Below are 23,480 nucleotides of genomic sequence, written 5' to 3'. Positions count from 1 at the left end.
TCTGCATGTCATTTTAAAATATCATTTTATAGTTATCTGTTATCTTTGAAAATAAGGACTCAGAAAAAGTTTGGAGGAAAGTTAAAACTGGACTTCACTATAGGTAATTTAATTATCAGTGGTCAAAAAGCAATATTGGTAGAGAAGTTATCCTTGTGATCATAAGGAGAAGTGAATACTGAATTTGACTATGAAACATTTGTACATATTTTGGGTACACTCCTAAGCAACCAAGAGTTAATATAGTTGAATCTCGTCTGGTTATAATAAAATGACTGGAGACATTTTCCCATCCTTGTTATCTATTATTTCAAATTGTATTCATTTTCCTATATGATTGCTTTGACATCTGAAGGTACTACTAATTTTGACACTGATCCCACATGCAGATTTACCTTTTACATACAGCATAATAATCTGTAAATTTCACATGCAAAATGAAACTCCTAAATTTTTCACCTCCACTTCTCCCTAAGAAATTATCTTCTTACTATCTATTCTTTAAAGGCCTGTGTTTTCATAACCTCTCTCCTGTACCCTGACTACCACAGTTGTCACCATCACTACATCATTATATCCAATGCTAGTCATCCACATTATCGTCTATTTAATGTTTGTTTTACAGGAAATAACTTATACCATTATAATAGTTAAGTATTTCCACAAACATGAATGATTTACTAATGAAGAACTAGTCTCAAAAATAAGCTTTTATATTTTAAAACTGTATAAGTTTAAGAGTTTGGGCTCAACTTGAATCTGACTTATTTATAGCTTAAAACATTTTCCATAATTCCACATTTGCCTCCCATGATTCCACTGGAATCCTTCTCAATACTAATATTTCATGACCTTTGCCCTGTCCATCACTGCCCAGGTCATCTCCACTTACTTATTTTTATTTATTTATTTTTTAATTTTTTGGGGACAGATTCTTGCTTTATTGCCCAGGCTAGAATCAGTGCTGTGGCATCAGCCTAGCTCACAGCAACCTCAAACTCCTGGGCTCAAGCAATCCTCCTGCCTCAGCCTCCCCAGTAGCAGGGACTACAGGTGAGAGCCAACACACCCGGCTAATTTTCTGTTTCTATTTTTAGTTGCCTGGCTAATTTTTTCTACTTTTAGTAGAGACAGGGTCTCACTCTTGCTCAGGCTGGCCTTGAACTCCTGACCTCAAGGAATCCTCCCACCTTGGCCTCTCAGAGTGCTAGGATTACAGGTGAGAGCCACATGCCCAGACTCCATTTACGTATTTATTTGCCGTTTCCAGCAGATTACAAAATCTTTAAAAGCCTCCAGCATGGATTGATTCTATTTTTTTGTTTTGTTTTGGTTTCCTAAAGCTCTGCTTGTCATAATATTTCTTACTTCATGCTTTTATCTGCATAAAGTTTAAGATTCCTCTGTCTGTAAAATGGTTTTCCTTAGTCATGACCATTCTTTTCATTACAATTTCTTTTTCCTAAAGGTATCATCTATATATCATAATAATATTAATATAATAGGTTTTTGGCACTACTGATCATACCACTTTTGAAAGAGCTCTTACCAGTTAAATCCCGTGAGTGACATAAATGGTTGTATCCCCCACCTTAGCCAACCTTTTTCCTCTTCAGCATCTTCTCACATTAACCACCATTTCCCTCAGGAAAGTCACTTTTCTTACCAGCTTTCTAGATCATCTCTGAAAATGCATGTGTTCCACAAGGCTGTATTTGTGAGTAGACAGCCCAAGTTGTTTATTAGTTACATTTCATGAGAGAATATTTTTTGTCTTGCAAAATCTATATGCAATATACTTTTCTATCCTTAATTCTCATTCTTCTCTATATAAACCTGAAGTCCTCACCTGAGTACACTCCTCATTCTCAAAATAGACCTAAACTGGTCTCTGACTGTGCCACTTTCCTTCTGTGCCTGTGATATCATGCTCTTCCCTTACTACCTGTCTAGTCTTTAAATCCAACTCAAATACCGCTTTTGCTTTGAACCTTCCTAATAATATCAGATTTATTTTCTACCTACATTTTGTTTAAAATTTGAATTTTGTATCAAATTACAGGAATTTTGTATGTGTTTATCACCCACACATTTGTGTAAATTCTTTGAATTTTTGACTGTATATATATATTCTTAACTTTTAGTACCAAGTACATGTCTGCACATGTGACAGTTAATAAAGAAATGCATTTTGATGTAACTGGCCACTAAAATTCTTCCTTATCCTACTTATTTACAAACGACTAGGTCCAAAATAAAATATGTTCTTTCCCAATCTCCATAAATCAATATATTGAATGTAGGTTTGAAATAATAAAACTCATGCTTTGTGAGAAGTACAGGCTAAAGTCTTAATTTTTCAAAAGACATTTACTGATTACACACAACCATCTAAAAGCTGTTCTGACAGTGAGGTTTTAGTGGACGAAGGAAAATTATTGCTATTTTTAATTGCTTGTTTTCTGTGAGGGGGGAAATACTAAAATATATAAGAACACAAATAAATGTGAAAATTTTGGTAATGGGTGACAAGAAAAGTAAATGTTTTTAAAACCCTGCAAGCCTTTTCACTCTATCAAAAATATTACATGGAAAGGACAGAGAGAGAAAGTATAGAAAGAGAGAAAGAAAGAAGGAAGAAAGAACGGAAAGACAGAAAGAAGGAAGTAGAGAGAAAGGAGAGAATGAGAAAGAAGGAAGGTAGGAAAGTAGAAAGAGGGAAGAAACGTGGAAAAAACAGAGATAGAAACAGGATAACAGGAGAAAGGAAGAGAGGAAAGAAAAATGGAAAGAAATACGGAAGGAAGGAAGGCAGGCAGGCAGGAAGGAAGACAGGAAGACTGAAAGAAGGAAACAAAAAAGAAGTAAAGAAAAGGCAGAAGGAGGAAGAGAAAGAAAGAAAGAAGAGGGGGGGAGAGATGATAGGATGAGAAAACCTTTCTGTCGTGGAATCATAAAACCCCTTCCTATCTTAGGATCATGAAACCCAGGGTGGAACTATGATACACTTCACATTCTCAGAACACGCCGGCTGGTGAAACAAAGAAAGAAGTCAGGGACAAAGAGAACACATTCACGGGGCCTGGCCGGGGGCCAGGGTGGGGCGGCCCGAGGCTGTCGCCAGAGCCATCTCTGTGGCAGGACGTCGCAACACGCCTACCGGATTTTCCCATAACGCTCGCCCGCCGCCAGGTGACCCCCGTCATCCACCGATCCAAGTGTCAGCCTGGAAAGGACGGGCTCCCTCGTGGGGGAGGGAGCGTGGGGGCGGGAGTGGGTACACACTGGGTCGCAGGCCTCCTCCCGGCCCCTCTCGGACCACGTCTCTCAGCCCTCGGGCACACTCCCCACCACTAGTCGACCAGAGAACCCCCGGGGGGGGCGGAGGGGGGCGTCCACGGCAGGGAGAGAGGACAGGGACCCATCGGCCCGTGCTAGATGCCACGGGTGGAGGCAGGACCTGCTGAAGACACACGAACAGTACGGAGAGGTTCAGAGCGGGGCCTAGGCGCAGCCACTCACGATGATCTCACAGTTGGACTATCTGTCACGGTGGACCGAAGCGCATGAAGTGGGCGCTCCCGGAAACGGCGTGTGTGTGTGTGTGTGTGTGTGTGTGTGTGTGCGCGCGTGTGCGCGTGCGCGTGCGCCTGTGTGTGGGAGGGAGAGAGAGAGAGAGAGAGAGAGAGAGAGAGAGAGATGGGAGAAGACGGTCGGTACATTCACTCACTCCTGTACCCGGGCCAGTCGTTTCTCCCGAAGGACAGAAATCCATAAAACACCCACGTCTAAAGAGTGTTCACACAGAGCTAACCCTAGGTCGAATCAGTCTGGAGTCGAGTGCGGGGAATCCTATGGTCCCAAACTGGGACTCCAGTCCCGGCCCCATAGCCAAAGGGGGTCATTTCTCAGAAAACGCACGCACACAGAAACGGGTAACGTTTATACAATTTTATACCGTGGTAGTGACTTCCTTCCCCGCGCCCGTGTTCTTAGGATCGGTCTCACTACATAGTACTTTTTTTTTTTTTTTCCTGAGCTTCATTTTATTTTATTTCATTTCATTGTCATTTCGTTAGAGATGGTGGGTTTCATTGTTTTTGTGCACAATAAGAGATGACACTTCAAAATGATGATTTTTTTCATTTTCAGACAGCTCGTGAGGCACCCACTTATTGAGCTTTTTCACCTTTCCAATTTGTTTCAAATGCCACATGACCACAGAATAAACACTCAACATTGAGTTCTTCGGCAACTTCTGTATTTTAAGAGGATCAACTTCAATGATTGCTCTCAATTGGCTGTTGTCAACTTCTGATGGTCGGCCACTGCGCTCCTCTTCTTCAGGGCTCTCGTCTCCTTGCAAAACTTCTTAAACCACCACTGCACTGTACGTTCCTTAGCAGTTTCTGGGCCAAATGCGTTCTTGATGTTGCGAGTTGTCTCTACTGCTTTATGACCCATTGTGAACCTGAGTAATAAAATCATTTGAATTTTCTTTTTGTATAACATCATTTCCATTGTCTAAAATAAATTCTTAAATAAACAGCAAATACTAAGTCATTAGCAAAAAAACATAAAGTGAGAAATGCGCATTAAAATAATATATAACATAACCACATTTATTTAAGAATGTGTTCCAATATCAAACGGCAAATGTTAGCAATGCTAAAACCACAATTACTTTTGCACAAAGCTAACACAAATTAAAGTAATAATAAATATCCTTTTTCCTCTTAAAATTGACAAAAACTGAAGATATTGATAATATCTAGTGATGGTGAAGAAATGGGGAAGTGGATATTTACATATTGTTGCTTGTAGTATACTTCGAACAAATTATTTGAGAAGTAATTTAGTAGTACTTGCTATAATTCAAAACAAGCACATCATTTGCATCAGCATTTCAACTTCTAGCAATCTAGGTCATGAAAATAAAAGCCTAAGTGTGTAAGGGTATATATGTGCAGCTGGATTTTTGTATTACAAGGAATATTGACAAATTTGAAACCATCTAAATATACATAAATGACTGAATAAACTACAATGCCACGATATAATTGAGTATTATGCAACCAATATAAAAGACAAATCTACATATTGACTTGGTAGTGTAAAAGCCAAATTTTAGCTCAGTAAGCACATAATGACTCCATTCTTGGAAACATAAAAGTGTGTGGTTATTTATACATATAGATTTATTGCATATACTCAAGAAAATGTCACAAAGGAACTTAACATAGGTCACCTTTGGGGAGACGGAATTTGATGAGTGGGTGATAGAACAAATGTTCACTTAACAACTTTACATAATTGTTTTAAAGTAGTGGAATTACAAATTATTTTTCATTTTTGTTGTTTTCTAGCATTTTTCTGAAATAGAGAGCAAATAATGGCTGGATCAGGATCCTGGAGGAGACTGTAGAGGAAGGAACCAAGGTTATAAGCGGAAGGACGCACTTCAAACACAATGAATACTTCACTCCCCAAGTGCGTGACAAGAGGGAAGAATTGGTGGGGATGTAGATCTGCAGGGAGGCAAGAGGTAGGGTCGGAGAGCTAGGAGTGGAGACATCTTGCCTGATGACCCTGCGTTCTCAGTAAAAATGAGAAGGAAACCTGGGCTTGAGGAGAGTGGTGAAGGTTTGGAGTCGTCAAAGAGGAAAAGAGGAAAAGATGCTGACCAATGACAAGTGAGGAAAAATGCACCTGTGAAGTTTTTCTTATCTAGGCCTAGCGGTGGCCCCTCACAGCAAGACACTAACAGCAAGACAGGCTAACGATGCAGTCTTGGTTTCTTGCCAGAAAGAGAATGGATTCGGTGGACTGCCATCATTCTCTGCCACATTGTGACTACCTTAGATGTTTTCTGTAACGCAGATCACTTTTCCTACCCCCTCACGCATCCATATTCAATTTGACACTCACCCATCCTCAATTTGAAATTCGTTTTTTAAATGTTATTATTTATTTTTTTAGTTGACAAAATTGCATACATTTACGGTATACAACATAATGTTTCACAATATGTATATGTTGTGGAATGGCTAAATCAAACTAACATATGCATTACCTCATATACTTTTTTGTGGTGAGAACATGAAAAATCTACTGTCTTAACAATTCAAGTTTTTTTTTAATAAAGACATCATACACTTATTGGAGCTAAAAATGACCTTTGAAATAAGCATTGTATCTATTAAGCAAAAATTACTCCTATGGAAGGTGATAGCATGATAGGTAACATAAACATATTGAAAATAATTTTATGCGAAATGCATAAAAGAGCATGGGTGAATAATTTGAACTGATGCATTTTTTTAGTACCAGGAGCTTCTCCAAATTCTAAAATTTGCACGATATTCACGATCTTCAAAACACTATCCAAGGATACACCATGTTTTTGAAAGGACTACACTGCCCTCTACAGCTTCAGCATAAGCAATACCGTTTGTGGGGAAAAACCAGCAGTTGAAACATCAACATGGAAGTGTGTGCGATTAACACGCCTCAGAAATTCACTTTTCCTTCTTGAACTGAATGAAAGTATTAAAATTTCAATAAAATTTAATAAATTATATTTATTTTAATAAATAAAATGAAAACATTAAAATAAAGATCAGTACAGTATGTATAACAGGTACCTATTTATGTAAAAAGATATGAAATATAGAAAAAGATGCATATATGTGCATATCTGTACATTATTTTGAGGGGAACCCTTTAGGAAATGACACAGTTGCCTACAGGGAGGCAAACTGGCACCTTAGGGGTTAAATATGAGATTTATTTTTCACTGTGGATCTTATTGTAAAACTTGAACTTTTTGATCATATACATTCATTAATCTTTCCAGTAAGAAAAGAGTTAATCAGTAAAAACTTTACTAATAATTACCTACCAGAGAAGTTTTATGCATCCAAATGTTAAGCATCTCTTTCCAGAAATTACATAACTTCATAAAAGTTATGTAATCTTTGTGCCTGCCATGACCACTCAATTTAAATTAAAGCATACCTTCCTTAACTCTAGATTACCTTATTAGTTACAGCCCAACATCTTCACAATATAGCCACAAAAAGGGTAGTGTATACTAGCTCACATTTGGATAACAAAACAAATCTTGAATGAGTAAATCTATTTTATATCCTGTTTTTATCTATTAACTAATTTTTTTAAGTTGAGAGAAACTAATCTTATATGGTTAAAATATTAATTATGAGACAGTATACAATGAAAGGTAAATCTATTTCCAACTCAGTCCTCCTTGCCAAAGGAAGCTAGATGTATTCCATGTATCTTTCCAGAAATTATGCCAATAAGTATTTATTGAGTGATGGAATAAGCAATATTTTAATTGAATGTTTATTTTGTGCCAAGCATCTTTCTAGGTGCAGTGGATAAGGAGTAAACAAAACTGTCACTGACCTCATAGAGTTGACACTCTAGTGAGAGGAGGCGGATAACATATACATAAATTAATACATACATACATACTATGTCTAAAAGTTATAAGTGATATTTAAAAAGAAGATCAAAGGAACAGAAGTAACAGACAAGGGAGTTGCTGTTTCATGCAGAGAAAGCTCTGAGAAGATGACATTTAACCACATATTGGATTCAACGGGAAGGCAGAAACATGGGTATTGGGGTAAGTGCCTACCAGCCAGAAAGAACAGCCAGCACAAAGGCCTTAAGAGGGAGTCTGTATAGGATTCAAGAAAATGCCAGGCCAGGTACAGTGGCTCACACCTGTAATCCCAGCGCTTTTGAAGGCTGAATAGGAGGATCACTTTTGCGGCCAGGAGTTTGAGACTAGCCTGGGCACCACAGCGAGACCCCATCTCTATTTTTTAAAATATACATATACTTCTAAAAGAAAATTAAAAAAAATTACAGCTGACTACTTTCTTAGAAACCATGCAAGCAAAATGAGTGGAGTGAAATATTTAAAGTATTGAAAAAAAACCCCCACCAACCTAGAATTATATATCTGGCAAAATTATTCTTCAAGAGAAAGGAGAAATTAAAAGGAAAAAAAAAACTGTGAAGAGGCCAGTGTGGCTGGTGCGTAAGGCCAGAGTGCTAATAAGGAACAAGATCACATAAGGCTTGGGAGACAAATGAAAGATTTGGGTTTTATTCTTAGAGAATCAGAGGGTACAGGGGACTTTGGGGGTCTTCAGAGAGGAGAGGTATGACCCAACTTACATTTTTTAAAGGCTCCCTCAAATTACTAGGTTGAGAATAGACTGGCAGTGGAGTTGGGAAAAGGTAGAAACAGAGATGAGTTCAGCGTCAGATGATGGCATTCTGGACCAGGTGGCTAGCATAAGTTGTGACAAATGGTCATATTCGGGAATATTCTCAAGGTAGCCCCACAGAATTTTCAGGTACATTGAATGCAGACTTTGAGAGAAAAGGAGAAGTTGAGCAGCATGACTGGATACCTGGAAGGATGATGGACGCGCCCTCAATTGAGATGCAGAAAACTGCTGAGAAAGCAGTTGGTGAGAAGGAGATTATGAATCAGTGTTGGACATTTTAAGTTTAGAGTATCTATTAGATATCTAAGATGGGAGAAATTACGCCATATGTTTGCTGCTGAGACTGGCTTATTAGAGCAGGAGAAGATGCCGAGGCAGAACAGAGAGGAGTAAGAAGGGGAAAGGATCTAGTGTACACATGGAGAGATCTTCAGAGGGGAGAATGGTTGTTCATCTAGATACAACCGGGAAGGAAGGCAGGTATGTGGGCACAGGCACAGGTAGGTGGACATATAGGTTGACAGGAGCTAGTACAGAGTCTCTTCTGGAAGCTTCTGTTTTCATAGTGAAATAAAGAAATTCTTGTTTGAAGGAATTAATAAATCCCTTTTTACTCTCTTGCTTAAAACCCTCCCCAGGCTTCCTCTCGCCATGAGACTAAGATCCAAATGTTTTATCACAGCCCACAAGTCCCCACAGGATCTGGCCCCGCCCACCTCTCTCCATTGCCCCAAATGCTCCAGCCACAGGGGCCTTCCTTCTGTGTCTCAGACACATGACAAACTCGGACAAGCATGGGTTCACCCTCTGTCTTGTACGGCCTCTCTCTTATCCTCATCACGTAAGTTTTACCTCAAAGTTCACCTCCCCAGGCCTTTCTTGAACTTCCCATCTAAAGTGTCCCCTCCTCCCACCATGAATTATTTTACTCATTTATTCTGTATTGTCTGCTTCGTCCTACAACAATGTGTTTCCTAAGAAACTAGCACCCCTACTCCTGGCTCCCCCTCCCCCTCTCTTCTCTTTCCTGATTTGGCTTTAGTTTTCTTCTCAGTACTCATCAGAACCATATCTGGCACATAGCAGGAGCTCAGTCACTATTTCTTGATGAACAATTTTGACAATTTAAATGAAAAAATGGATATAGAGCATATAGCAGAGAGTCTGGCATATAGTAAATATTTGATAAATGTTACCTGCAATGGTGATGGCAACAAAGACAGCCACGGCAACAATCAGAAGCACAACTCTGAAAGGCTGATGCCTCCTCTGTACTCTTGGACCAATTCCCTTTTGTCTCATCAGAGACTTTCATTGATCATGTCCCTTCTTCCTCTTGATAGCATCCTTCCCTTCAAGTAAATATTAATATATGCAATATTAGCCCACCATTAAAAACAAAAACAGTTAAAACATACCTTCCTTAACTCTGGGTCTTATTAGATACAGCCAAGTGTCCTCATAGTTTAGCAATTAAAACAAATATTCTATACTAGTTCACAACTGGTTAACCAAAACAAATCTTGAATAAGTAGACTCATTTTTATTTAACACTCTTATCTATTGACTAGTTTCCTTAAATTGAACAAAACTACTTAATATTTTCATGGTTACAATATTAATAACTATAAAATAATATTCAATAAAAGATCTATTATCTAATTCAGTGCTCACTCTGCAAAAAACTGGCATATCTGTGTATCTTTCCAGAAATTATATACGCATATCCAGACACATAAATATATTTTGAAAATACCAATATGCACACAATTCTACACCTTAGGTTTCCTTTAGTTAATAGGTATCATGACTAGCTTTCAAAAGTACACATAAAGAGCTATATCATTACTTTTACTGGCTACGTAGTGTTCCATTGGGTATGAATGTAATGTCATCCATTTAACTAGTGCCATATTTACTGGCATTTAATGTGTTTCCAGTCATTTGTTCTTGTAAAGAATGCTGGAATTAATAGTCTTGTATATGTGTATGCATATTCATGTATACATTTCATATATACATACTTTTTCAAATGTATCCATACATAAATTCTTAAAAGTACAATTGCTAGCATAAAAAGCATATGTGTCTTCAGTTTTTATCAATATTGACAAATTACTTTCTAAATATTAATACATTTTTTAAATCAGTAGATTTTTTGACTCCTCTAAACTATGAACAATTACTAAGTGCTTTGTTTCACATTATTGCTGAGGGATAGCAGATAATTATTTATATTCCCTGTATCAAAGCAGAAAAGGACTGAAACCATATTAAATAAAATGTTAGTACCTTCTATGATACATACAGTTGTCCCCCCTTATCCAGGGTTTCACTTTCCACAGTTTCAGTTACCTGTGGTCATCCATGGTCCAAAAATATTAAATGGAAAATTCCAGAAATAAACAACTCATAAGTCTTAAATTGCACACTGTTCTTTCTGTACTGAAATCTCTCACCACCCCACACAGTAAGTGAATCATCCTTTGGTCCAGTTCGTCTCTGCTACACATGCTACCAGCCTATTAGGCACTTAGTAACCATCTCCACGATCAGGTCAGATCCTCTGTCCTGGTTCCACGGTATTTGTGTTCAAGTAACTCTTATTTTACTTAATAGACTTAATAGTAGAATGAAGTAAATACTACATAATAGTGGTCCCCAAACTCAAGAATAGTGGTGCTGGCAATTCGATATACCAATGAGAAACTATAAAGTGCTTCCTTTAGGCAGAAAAATGAAAGTTCTAGACTTAATAAGGAAAGAAAAAAATTATATGCTGAGGTTGCTAAGATCTACGTTAAGTGAAAGTCTTCCTCAGTAAAACTGTGACAAAGGAAAAAGAAATTCTTGTATAGCATATAGAGGGTTCAGTACTACCTGTGGTTTCCAGCATCCACTAGGGGGCTTGGAATCTATCCCCCTCAGATTGGGGAGAGGAAGGGGAAAATACTGTGTTTAAGACAAAGGAAAACCAAGCACTATTTTGGGGAAAGAGATTCTGTATTTAGAATAGCTCAGTGTTGGAGATAAGTTCTGTGTGCCTCTGCAAAGGCTCCTTGCTTATCCAGCTTGAACCAGTTAGGTGGTAAAGAAGAAAGGATGAGGTCACTCATTGCTCACGCCATAACTTTGAGCACCGATTGTTCTGCAGTGGTGACTGACCTGCACGATCCTCCTAATGATCCTAAAATTCAGGATCTGTGATAGTTGGGCTCACTTAGAATTTCATTTAAACTTCTTATGTAGTTGTCATTCGAGTAATGTTTTTAAAGTTTTAACATGGATGTCCAAGTCTCAAGCTGGTGTACAAATCTTGGCACACAGCCAGACTGCTGTAAGCCTTGAGAAAGATATGACAGTTTAACAAGAGTGTGCTTTCTTCTGAAACTGGACATTTTCTTTGCTCTTTCAAGAATAAAGTAATTGTATATGGTAAAAAAAAAAAAAAAAAAAAAAAAAAAAAAGAATAGCTTTCTCTTTCAGCTAAGGAAAGTATCAACACATTAAGTGAACTTTTCCAGTCCTCAGTAGTTCTTTCCCCTAAGTCAGCCTCTTAGAAACTCACAGCCTATGGAAACAAGAGTTAAAGACACAGAAAGAAAAAAAATCTAAACTCAAAGAGTTTCTCAGGAGCACAACGAGCTTTTTACCTTTCTAGACCGGCCAGTGAGTTTCAACTTCCGTCGTTTAAGGTTTTTTCTTTCTTTCTTTCTTTCTTTTTTTTTTTTTTTTTTAACTGTTAGTGTGGTTTTAAAAAAAAACCAAAAAAACGTAATTCTCTTTTAGTGGAAAAGTACATGTCCCTGCCTTGTTTCTGCCACAGATTGCAAACTCTTCAAGGGAGGGGGTGGAGGATAGTGTTCAGGGGCTTTTAGCAAATAGCAGTGTCCGGCTACTACCGAGACGGCCGCTCTCTCTCAGGCCACCGTCGCGTCCATGCGAACCCCTCCCGCTCGCGGCCAGTCTCCGACCGGTGTGCGCCGCCTGCCATCGCGCTCCCCCGCACGGCGCCGCAGGTGGACTCGTCCATGACGTCACGAGACCGCGACCCAATCAGAGGCGGCGTTTTGGAAATTTTCAACTTAAAGGCGGGTCTGCCCTTGCGCCCTGAAGCGCCGGCGGCGGAGGGTTTGGGCCACTTTCCTGGGACCCCGCGTGAGAAAGCTGGGGGAGGAAGGCCCCGCGGCGGTCTGCGTGCGAGTCCCGCCACTCAGCAGCAGGTAGGTGGCCCAGACCGCGGCGGGGCGCGCACGGCTGCCGGCGGCGCGGGCCCGAGGGGGAGGGGCGAGTGCTCCAGCCTTTCCCAGAGCTGCTTGCCGGGGTTTGCTTGTCTGTGAAGTGACAGGGAAGGATCCCAGATCTGGAAGTTAACTTCCAGCTGCGAGATTCAGGTAACTCTAATGCGGGCTCGCTGACGTTGAAGACCTTCACCTGCTGTTTTTCCCCCCACATTTGAACCTCCTTACCCCATTCCACGCCCTAAAGAAGTCGTATGGGAGAGTGTGGTCATTTTAACCTTAATTGGCTACCTCTAAACTCCCTGAGGGCAAGGACTAGTCTGTCGCATTGCATTCAATAGGCACTCAAGACTGCATCCATTCATTCGTTCTACAAATATTTATCTATCTGTGTGTGTGTATATATATATATGTATATATATATTTTAGTACACCGTAACAGCACTGAACAGACGCTACCACATTGCCCTATGGATCCTCCATTCTAGTGGAGAGAGAGACAGAACATAAAGTTAAAAATATAGAGTGTTAAGTGGCGATATGTAAGTAATAAATGCTATGGAGAAAAACCAGGAAGGGGAATAAGTGAAGTCAGTTTGTTTCACTGGCCTCTGGTCCTCGACCCCAAGGGCTAACATTTTCTGTGTTTGAGAAATTTTCATTGAACACAGCGTTTAATTACAGAGAATATCAAGATCCGGGATTTCCTGGTTTTAAGGAGCTCCTTATCTAATACATTAGAAGACATCAACATAAAGAAGCCATTACAATAGGTTGTGACAAGTGTTATGATGGGCAGGTGGAGAATGCTTGCTAAAATGATTAGTCCATAAGAGAGATGGCAGTTTGGGTGGGGTGGGCTCGTGTCAGGAGAGTCCTGACAGTTTTCACAAGTGAAAGAATAGATAAGTTACTTAATGGAAAGGAAGGTCAGAATATTCTAGGCCCAAAGGGGTTAAATCTGTCATTTTGAGAAGACCTTCAAGTGGAGCTTAGGGTTCATGTAGAAATTTAGAGGACGATGAGGTAGGAGAGTGAAATGACATGATCCAGGTCTCATGTGCTATGCTAAGGATTTCATAAGTTTCCAGAAAGTTTTCAAGAGTTTTAAGTAAGAGGGACATAATCAGTTTCATTTTAATCTATTCTCTCAGCTGCCAGTGTTGGGTGAAAGGGTGAATGAATGGTTTCACAAGAAACTCCCATGACAGGGCAAGAGGCACTGAAACCCCATTTAAGAGAGCTGAATCCTCAAAGCTGGATTTTCCATCTTTCTCTTATAAGTGATATATTATTACTATCTTTTAAAATATTCTTCACATGGGCATGGTGGCTTATGCCCGTAATCCTAGCATTTTGGAGACTAAGGTGGGAGGATCCCTTGAGGACAGGAGTTCGAGACCAGCCTGGGCAACATATGGATACACCATCCCTCCACCCCGTACAAAAAATACAAGCATGGTGACACAGGCCTGTAGTCCTGTCTACTTGGAATGCTGAGCTAGGAGATCACTTGAGCCCAGGAGTTTGAGGTTGCAGTGAGCTATGATTATACTCCTGCACTCTAGTGCCAGCAACAGGGCAAGACGCCATCTCAAAATAAAATGTTCTTCAGAAGATGAAATCTTAAATTATCCTTCCCATAACATAACTTCAATTATGCTAAAATGCAGTTTTATTATATTTTTAGAGAAGAAGAACTTGGATAAACTGGCCAAGTTTACTGGAAAATTGATAATAATGCCATTTACCAAGTTGATGGAAGTAAATCCTTCAATTTTGGTAAGATATAATAGCATCAAAAATTAGCTTGCTATTCTTTTGCTATTAAGAGTACAGAAGGCTTATCAATAATACTAGATTTATTACTAAAGATCAGACTAAGGCTTTTGTAAACTGCTTCATTGAAAATGAAAAATTGTTTAGCCATCATGTATGATACGTGAGATAATAAATTGACATTTAAAGCACAGTTATATAATTTGTATCCAGACAGATTCCAGACCCCCATGTGCAACTACTATGGCCTACTGCCTTGTAAAAACACACAGGATCATTAACTTGTAGTATATTTTTTGTCTTTGAGGACCAAAACATTTTACCTCAAGGAGAGGTTTTTTTTCAAAGGACCAAAAAGTTGAAGAAAATACGGTCTTAAATATTTTATCATCCTAGATTGACAATTTTATTTCTTTGGGTAATTACTAGTTCATTCCTGTGGGTGTTATACTCATTTAGGTTCTCATCTCTTTTGAATTACTACCTCAGTCTCCTCGACTCTGGTCTTCCTTTCTTCAGTACATCATACAGATTTCTAATATACTCACAACTGCTTTGTTGTGTTGTCTTCCCTGGACAAGATCTAGCCACTCTTCACCAGTTTTACTTTACTTCTATTCCACAGGAGCCCCTCTCTCATAGACTGGGCCTCTTAGTGTCTTCGAATATGAAAGCTGGTTGCCATCTATACCTTCCTCATACTGCCCTCATTACTACTTTGCCCCTTTATTATGCGTCTAAGTTATGGTAGTGGATATGATGCAAGAAAAATTACACCTCTTTGAGTATTTTAGAGAAAGAAATATCTGAAGTAGTACTATAAAACAATCTCACATAAATACCTGTATACGCTTGAAAATCTCCATAGAGAGAGATAACTTAAAGCTCATTCTTTTTAAGACAGGGTCTTGCTCTGTCGCCTGGGTTAGAGTGCAGTGGTGTCATCAGAGCTCATTCCTACCTCAAATTCCCAGGTTCAACCAATCTTCCCTCCTCAGCCTCCCGAGCTGGAACTACAGATACACTGCCATGCCTGGCTCATTTTTCTGTCTTTTTATAGAGATGGGGTCCTGCCATGTTGCTCAGGCTCGTCTTAAACTCCTGTCCTATCCTCCCATCTCAGCCTCCCAAAGTGTTAGGATTACAGGTGTGAGCCACCGTGCTCGGTCTCTAGCTTTCTTTTAACACATTCAGAATACTTAGTGAACCTTTATCATGCTCTGAGCATGCTGCCGGGCTCTAAGATTAAAAGAGTAAACAAGACATCTCTGCGCTAACTCACAGGTAGTCTCCCTGGCCCAAACTGGTGTCACCTCTCACTGGGATCCCTGCACCAGCCTCCCAGTGAGGCTGCCTGCGGCCATTCTTGCCCTTCTTGAATCCATCCTCCACCCAGGGACCACAGTGGATCCTTTAGGAAGTTGAATCAGGTTGTATTACTCCCTTGCGTGAAGCCCTCCAATGGCTTCCCAATGCATTTAGAAAATACAGACTTCTTAAGCTTGCTCACAAAGTCCTGCATAATCTGACGCCTACCTACTTCTCTTACCCTATCTTCTCCTGTCTTCACTTCACCAGCTGTCCCACTTTGTTTTTGAACACACCAAGCACATTCTGCTTTGTGACCGGGTGTGCTGGCTGTTCTTTCTGACTAGACTACAGTTTCCCTTGATCTTTTCATGACTGGCCCCAACCTCTCTGTCACTTAGATCTTAGGTTAATGCCAGGCCTTTCCCTGCCACCCAGTCCAGCGAATCTACTCAATCCCTCCCTCTGTCCTCTTCCAACTCTGTTATCTCTGTTACACTCATCGCAATGTGTTTCTTATTTGTCTGTCTTTTTTCTCTTCTAATCAGCGTTCTTTCTGTAGAATGTAAGTTCCATGAGAACAGAGACCTTATTTGTTTGGTTCATTGCTGTATCCCTGCACCTAATGCACCACTTGGAGCATGATAAGCAGTCACTTTTTTCAGTATTATATTTGAAATGAAAGAGAGGTCCATGTTTTTAAAGATGCTACAGTGCAGTTAGTGACACAAATGACTAGCCCAATAGAATAAGTGCTCTAAGAATAAGTCTCATCTGTAAATAAGTCTATAAGTATTTATTAAGAGTTCTGGATATGCAGTTGAAGGAGCAGTTCATTCAAGATGTAGGGGAAGAAGAATAAAGTATGCAAAGCTATCCTGAGGAGGTAACATTTGCCCTGGTTCTTGAATAAAGAATAAGGGCAGACTGGAACATTAGAACTAACTGAACAAAAGCAATAGCAAAAAGCCGCTGCTTCGAGGTATAGAAGTATGAGGGGGTGTTTGGAGAATAGTGAGGAGTTCAGCTAGAGAGGTAAGAGTAAGGGATGGATAGATATAAAGCTGGAGCAATGGAAGTGCCAGGTTGTAAACAATCATTCACCATGGCATCGTTTTGGACTTTGTGGGAAACAAAACCTACACTGGCAGAATTATGGAGAATATATTATAAGGAAAGATAGAGAACAGTTTGACTCAGAAAAGGGAATTCCTAAACAGTGAGCTGGGAAACATGGATACAGATGGGGTATTCAGATGTGGCGTGTATTCAAAATGTTCTTTTGGTAATTTGGATTTTATTATTTCCAAATACCTTTCCTAAAGATTTATTTCATCTATCTTACAGAATTTGGTTGACCTTGTAGGCAGTGAAAGAGCTGCTCAAACAGGACCTGAAGGTAATAAAAACTCATGAAATACATTAGTCATTTTTTTAATAGGATGCCCAGTTTAATTTGAATTTATAATAATAAGTATTTCTCAAATATTGCATTATGGAAATACCAAAATGGTATTTAAGGTAATAAAAAATAGGAAATGTAGTGAGAGACTATCAAATATTGCATGAGACATACTTAATACTAAAAAATTATTCGTTGTTTACCTGAAATTCAAATTTAACTGGGCATCCTTTACTTTAATTTGCTAAGCCTAACACAATCAAAGAAATATTAGTCTTAATGTCTTACTGTTCTTTTATTGGATACAAAGTATCACAGGACATTTTTAGAAACTGATAAAGTAATAATAGTAATCGTTTTCTGATAAGTCTTTAACATAAAAATTAGCATCTGATCAACATGCAGTGAGATGAGTTTTTTTAAAAAAAATTACCATTTGTATCTGGCTGATTATTTGCTTTGGACTACTATAACATCAATTAAAAAACTAAAATTATGCAATTAATCAGATTGTATAGTTTGAAAGCCCATGAGGGTATCATGAAAATCATCTAAAGTTTGAAAATTAATAAGGAAATTAAGAAAGTGAGGTACAAAATTAATATACAGGTATAAATAACTCATAAACAAAAACTAGTTGTAATATTTAGCAGACAAAAAGACTCCATTTACAATAATGATTCAAAAGATGTGATACCTACCTAGGAAGGAACGCAACAAAGTTTGCATAAGACTCATATAAAGAACACCTTAAATTAGACATGAAGGATACAAATACTTGGAAAAATGGAAAAGCTTACTTAGATGGGAAGATTCAAAATCACAAAGATGTCAGGCCTTTTTATGTTAATTTTTAGATGTATCACAATCCTAATAAAAACAAAATAGTACATTTTTGTGTTGTTTAGATAAGGTGATTTTAAATTTGTATGGAAAAATAAAAAGAGACAAGACTAGCTAGGAAAATTCTGAAAGTGGAATTTAGCCCTACAAAATAATAAAACATATTATGATACTGTAGTGCTTAAAACAGTGTGAATTGTCAGCCCAGTGGAAGAGAATAGAAAGTCTAACAAGAGTTCCAAATACATACAGAACTTAGAATATAATAAAGATGATCTTTCTATTTGTGAGGAAAAGACAGCTTATACCTGAGTTGATAGCCATTTGAAAATAAAAAAGATTGGATTCACACATCATACTATACACCAAGGAATGCATTATAAATGACTCAAAGAGGTCAGTGTCAAAACAGAATCACAAAAATGATCAGAAGTCAACTTACAGTGGGAAAGACCAATTCTAACTATGACACAAAGTACAGAACCTTAAAAGAAAGAGACAGAATCTTAAGAGAAACCAGTAGAAAACCGGGCAAAGAATATGAATAAATACATTGTAATGCTTAAATGGGTTTAGATCATGACTGCGCTCTTGCCATACGCCATGAGAAGAGCTGCTGACCCAAGGAGGATGAGGTTAGTGCAGCAGAGCTGAGCTCATTAGTAGAGCCACTCAACCGAGCCTGGCCTACATCCAAACCAGTCTATCCTCAGAACTGTGGATAAGAAATAAATGTTTGTTTTAGCTGATTTGTTAAGTAGCACTATTACAGCAATAGCTAACTAATGAACCTGTGAAATAACATCTATTCAAAATTATTTGTTCCAGTATTTTTTGCATAAGCAATGGATTGGAAACCTACATGTCCCCCTAACAGGGGGTGGGGTAAATAAATTTTGGTACATTTATACAATGGAATTCTATGCTATAAAAGAATGAAAAAGACCAGTGTTTACTGATATGGAAATTTTTCAAGATAGGTTACCAAATGAAGAAAAGCAAAGTACAAAGTAGTGTGTATAGACTGTGAATATTTGTATCAACAAGGAAGGGAGGAAATGAATATATGGACTTTTTAAAAATCTCTGGAAGAATAAACATAGTAATAACTGGTTTCTTGGTAGAGGGACAGGAACTGGTTGAATGGGGGATAAAAAGGAGCTTTATCAGAGTGTGCTTTTTTTTTTTTTCTTTATGAGCCATGTAAGCACATTAACAAAAAGTAAGAAATTAGAGACTAATTTCATTGTTAGTCTATGGTTGCCTTTATTTAGAGGTTAAAAAATAGATCTGAACTGAAGTATTAGAGGAGCTTTTTTAGGAAATAGGCTTTTTATCCCTTATCCTTTTCTCCCTTTTCATCTTTTTTACTATTTCTCTCAGGTGATAACTTTTTTTTTTTAATTAATTAATTTTTTTTTTTTTTTCAGACAGCGTCTCGCTCTGTTGCCCGGACTAGAGTGCCATGGCATCAAGCTCACAGCAACCTCAAACTCCTGGGCTCAAGCAATCCTTCTGCCTCAGCCTCCTGAGTAGCTGGGACTACAGGCATGTGCCACCATGCCCGGCTAATTTTTTTCTAGATATATTTTTAGCTGTCCTGATCATTTCTTTCTGTTGTATTTTTTAGTAGAGACAGGGTCTCGCTCTTGCTCAGGTTGGTCTTGAACTCCTGACCGAGAGTGATCCTCCTGACCTCAAGTGATCCTCCCGCCTCGGCCTCCCAGAGTGCTAGGATTATAGGCGTGAGCCACCCGTCTGGCCTGATAACCTTTTTGATTCACTTAATAGCTGATAGCAATAGGAAGAGAGCTGCTTCTGCCAGTGAGATATTAAAGGTGGACTCAGGTCTAATACTAACCGTAAACTTTAGCATCTGATCCTTTAACTTCTAGCTTATCTTATAAACTACTTGATAAATAAGTTTATCATCTAGAAAAGGAGACAAGTTTAGTTTTCATATATGTGTAACAAATTCAGGTGTGCGACTCAAGGAAGGCTGTAATATAAATCGAAGCTTATTTATTTTGACACAAGTGATCAACAAACTTAGTGATGGACAAATTGGGTAAGTGTGTCCCATTGCACACTTCCCAAATAATGCTTATGTTTTTCATTATATTGGAAAATTATAGTATTTTGGTGACTCAAATAAGTGTACTGATTTCTTCCATTTATTTAAAAGTTTTTGTGATTCTTTCTATTTTAAATATTTACAAGTTGTTAGTTTTAATCTGCTTCATGTAACTTGTAAAGAATTAATTTTTAAAACTGTGGCTGATGTAAGTGTTCTACATTAAAAACCATCTTTTGTTATATAAATTTTTTTTTTTTTTTCTTTTTTTAAATTCCCCTTCCTCCTTCCCTCCTCTCCCCCTGGGCTCCAGCTGCCCCCCCCCCCCCCCCCCCCCCCCCCGTGCCGGCCGAGGAATGGGCTCCGGGCTCTGGTAGGAAGCACTGGGAGCCGGGGCGCTTTTAAAACACTGATCTCGGTTTTTTTAAAACCTCCTTTGAAAAAATAATGGCAAATTCGACGGGGAAGGCGCCTCTGGATGAGCGGAGAAAGGGACTTGGTATCCTGGGCGAGCTGCGGCAGCTCCACCCCAGCAGAGGGTGAGAGCAGAACCGGGGGGCAGCGCAGGGGCGAGCGCGGGGTCCCAGCTGACAAGTGCGGGGCTTTCTCTCTCCCGCAGGTCGCCTTTTAAAAAAATACCTGCGGTGGGTGGGAAGGAGCTGGGTCTGATTCATGGTCTCTACACCAGAGTCACTACTTTAGGCAGATTCGCAAAGGTGAGCGGAAGTCTTAATTTGTATTTCCCTCTCTCTGGTCTCCTCCAAAAAGTCTCCTTTGACCCCGGAGTGGGCGCTCCGGGCTGGGGGCGGGGTGGCCCGCGGGGACAAAGGCGTTCTATGGAGGCCGGCGGCAGCGGGGCTGTTTTTGGCCTGTGCGGCCTGTGCGGCCTGCGCGGGGCTCGGGCGGGCGGGGTCTGTATATAAAAATTCTTAATCTTTTTCTTCCTAAACTCATTTTTTGCTAAGCGGTTTCATAAGTTATGGAGATAGCAAATTAACATGAATTCTCCAGAATTCCTTCGGAGGATTTCACGTATTATCTGTACAAACGTATTATCTGCAAAAACATGTATTATCTGCACAGTTACTCCGGTGTCTTTTGATGAGACCCTTACAACTCTCCAGGTGAGTTCGATTTTTATCTCAACTTAATATGGAAGAAGATCAACCTTAAGAAGAAAAAATTACCTACTAAAATTAAGCATGGGTTTTTTAAATTGATTGATACATTTGATATAATAAAATTGAGGCCGGGCGCGGTGGCTCACGCCTGTAATCCTAGCACTCTGGGAGGCCGAGGCGGGTGGATCGCTCGAGGTCAGGAGTTCGAGACCAGCCTGAGCAAGAGCGAGACCCCGTCTCTACTAAAAATAGAAAGACATTATATGGACAACTAAAAATCTATATAGAAAAAATTAGCCGGGCATGGTGGCGCATGCCTGTAGTCCCAGCTACTCGGGAGGCTGAGGCAGTAGGATCGCTTAAGCCCAGGAGTCTGAGGTTGCTGTGAGCTAAGCTGACGCCACGGCACTCACTCTAGCCTGGGCAACAAAGTGAGATTCTGTCTCAAAAAAAAAAAAAAAAAATTGATGTGTTATCTACTAAATAGCATTCCTTAATTTTCCCAGACTTAATTTCTACCTCACCTTCATGATTTTTGCCACATCCAGCACTATTTTACTGAAATAGACTTGATATTTTTCTTTAAATAATTCACTTTTTATGCTTAATGTATGATAAAAGAAAACCTTTATATCAGTCCTATCAATGAAAAACTATTATTACTTGCTGCAAATAGAAGGTAACAAAAAATTGTGTGTGTATAACAAAATAATTCTTAAATTCCTTCCAGCTGTTTCCTTTCTTTGCTCTGAGCGGAAGGCCTGCATTTACTGTTTTAAAAATGAAAGGAAAAATGAGAAATGTCAAGTAGAATAGTTTTCTCAAAGAAGGATTTCATGTTATTTAAAATGGTCACCTTCAGGTACCCACTTAAAATTACTTGTGGTACTCATACTCTGAAAAGCATTGCTTTAGCTCTTGAGCACTGGACCAAGGTAATGTCAGAGGTACAAAGATAGAAACTGGAGTCCCTGGTTTAACAGAATTTATGAACTCTGTGACAAGGCCGATAACACTTGTCTTCTAACTTGGTTGCCTTGGATTAATAGTTTAGTGAGTAATAAGTAGGATACAGTTAAAAGGAAAGAGAAAGACTTTTGGCTGGAAGCAAAACTTCAGAGTAGAGGGAGCATTTGCTCTGGACCTTGAGGGGTCAATGGTATCCCAATAAGCTGGTGTTTGTAGGTTCTCTGTTAGTATCTGTCTTCAAAATATCTTTTTTCTTCTGAAGACTATCAGCCAGGGTATGTTACAGAGCACTGTTATAAGAACATGGAATGTTCCCTGCGTTCAAGAGTATTAAGCCAACTAGAAAGATTGGCTTGCTTTCTTTTAAGAGAATTGAGTACAAGACCTAAATATGAAGTTAGAATTTGTTTTAGTGTTGAGCACTTGGCACTTTGGGTTTTGTTTTTTGTTGTTTTTTTTTTTTCCCAGTTTTCCAGCACCGCTAAATATATGAAGAATACTCCTTATGTTAATGAGGTATCAAGTGATGAAGCTCTCCTGAAAAGATACAGAAAAGAAATAATGGATCTTAAAAAACAATTAGAGACGGAATGTATTAACCACTTTTTTCAGTAAAGAGCAGAAACTGATTTACAATGGCCATCTGCCCAAATGCTCAGAGCTTCCGTCTGAATTGGTACAACTTAAGTTTGAAATAGTTTTTAACCAAGAATGAATTAATTCATAAAAATTTTAGTTTAATTTACTATAAACTGTAAGATTTGGGTTTTTTTTTAAACTATTTTAGATTTTCTTTTTCATTTTCAAAAGACAAAATCTCAGATTATGAAATAGGCCAAGGAGAGATATTTAAATATTTTCATAAATACATATGAGTTACATTAAAAAGAGAGGCCATGTATAGTTATTTACAACTACTTCCCATATTTTCATGTAATCCTGAGTTCCTCTTCTACCCCTAAGATAGTAATCTAATAATAAGCATAATGACCTATCATCTTAGTTCATTTTAACCATCATGGTCCCTTATTTTATAAAAATTTTACATGTTAGTGATCTTTTTAAAAATGAGCTAGAATATCAGGTGGTAATCTTAGGAGAACATCTTACCTTTACTGTGGGTATTCAAGTCTGTTTTATGACTTTTGCCTATTATTCATACATTCTTGGCAATTAATAGAATTGTTATAACAGCATTATTATTTTATACATGCATATACAATAGTAAGAAGAAATGTATATTTTACTGTATTACAAGTTTGAGAAATGATTATGATAACTACTTTGGTTTTCTGCAGTTAGGCCATATGTTATTTCAGAAAAATTAAAATTCTCATAGTGAGAATTAAAATTCACATAGAAATTTAATATTCTGTTCTTTTAAGCTACTTTCAAGGTTTTGAAATGTAGCTACATTTATTATGTTATAGGTTTCTTCAGAGATTCTGGCCCAGGCAATGGAGAAAGACCAATTAG

General features: G+C 38.6%; 1 pseudogene; it reads left to right on the top strand.

Moving 5' to 3' along the window:
* LOC138393008 (centromere-associated protein E-like) overlaps positions 1–23,480 on the top strand; it is a 262,162-nt pseudogene that overhangs the window by 214,101 nt on the left and 24,581 nt on the right.

The sequence above is a fragment of the Eulemur rufifrons genome, chromosome 10 (assembly GCF_041146395.1).
Source record: "Eulemur rufifrons isolate Redbay chromosome 10, OSU_ERuf_1, whole genome shotgun sequence".
Lineage (NCBI taxonomy): Eukaryota > Metazoa > Chordata > Mammalia > Primates > Lemuridae > Eulemur > Eulemur rufifrons.
The sequence above is the reverse complement of the archived record's forward strand: the minus strand, read 5'-3'. Positions and strand labels throughout refer to the sequence as shown.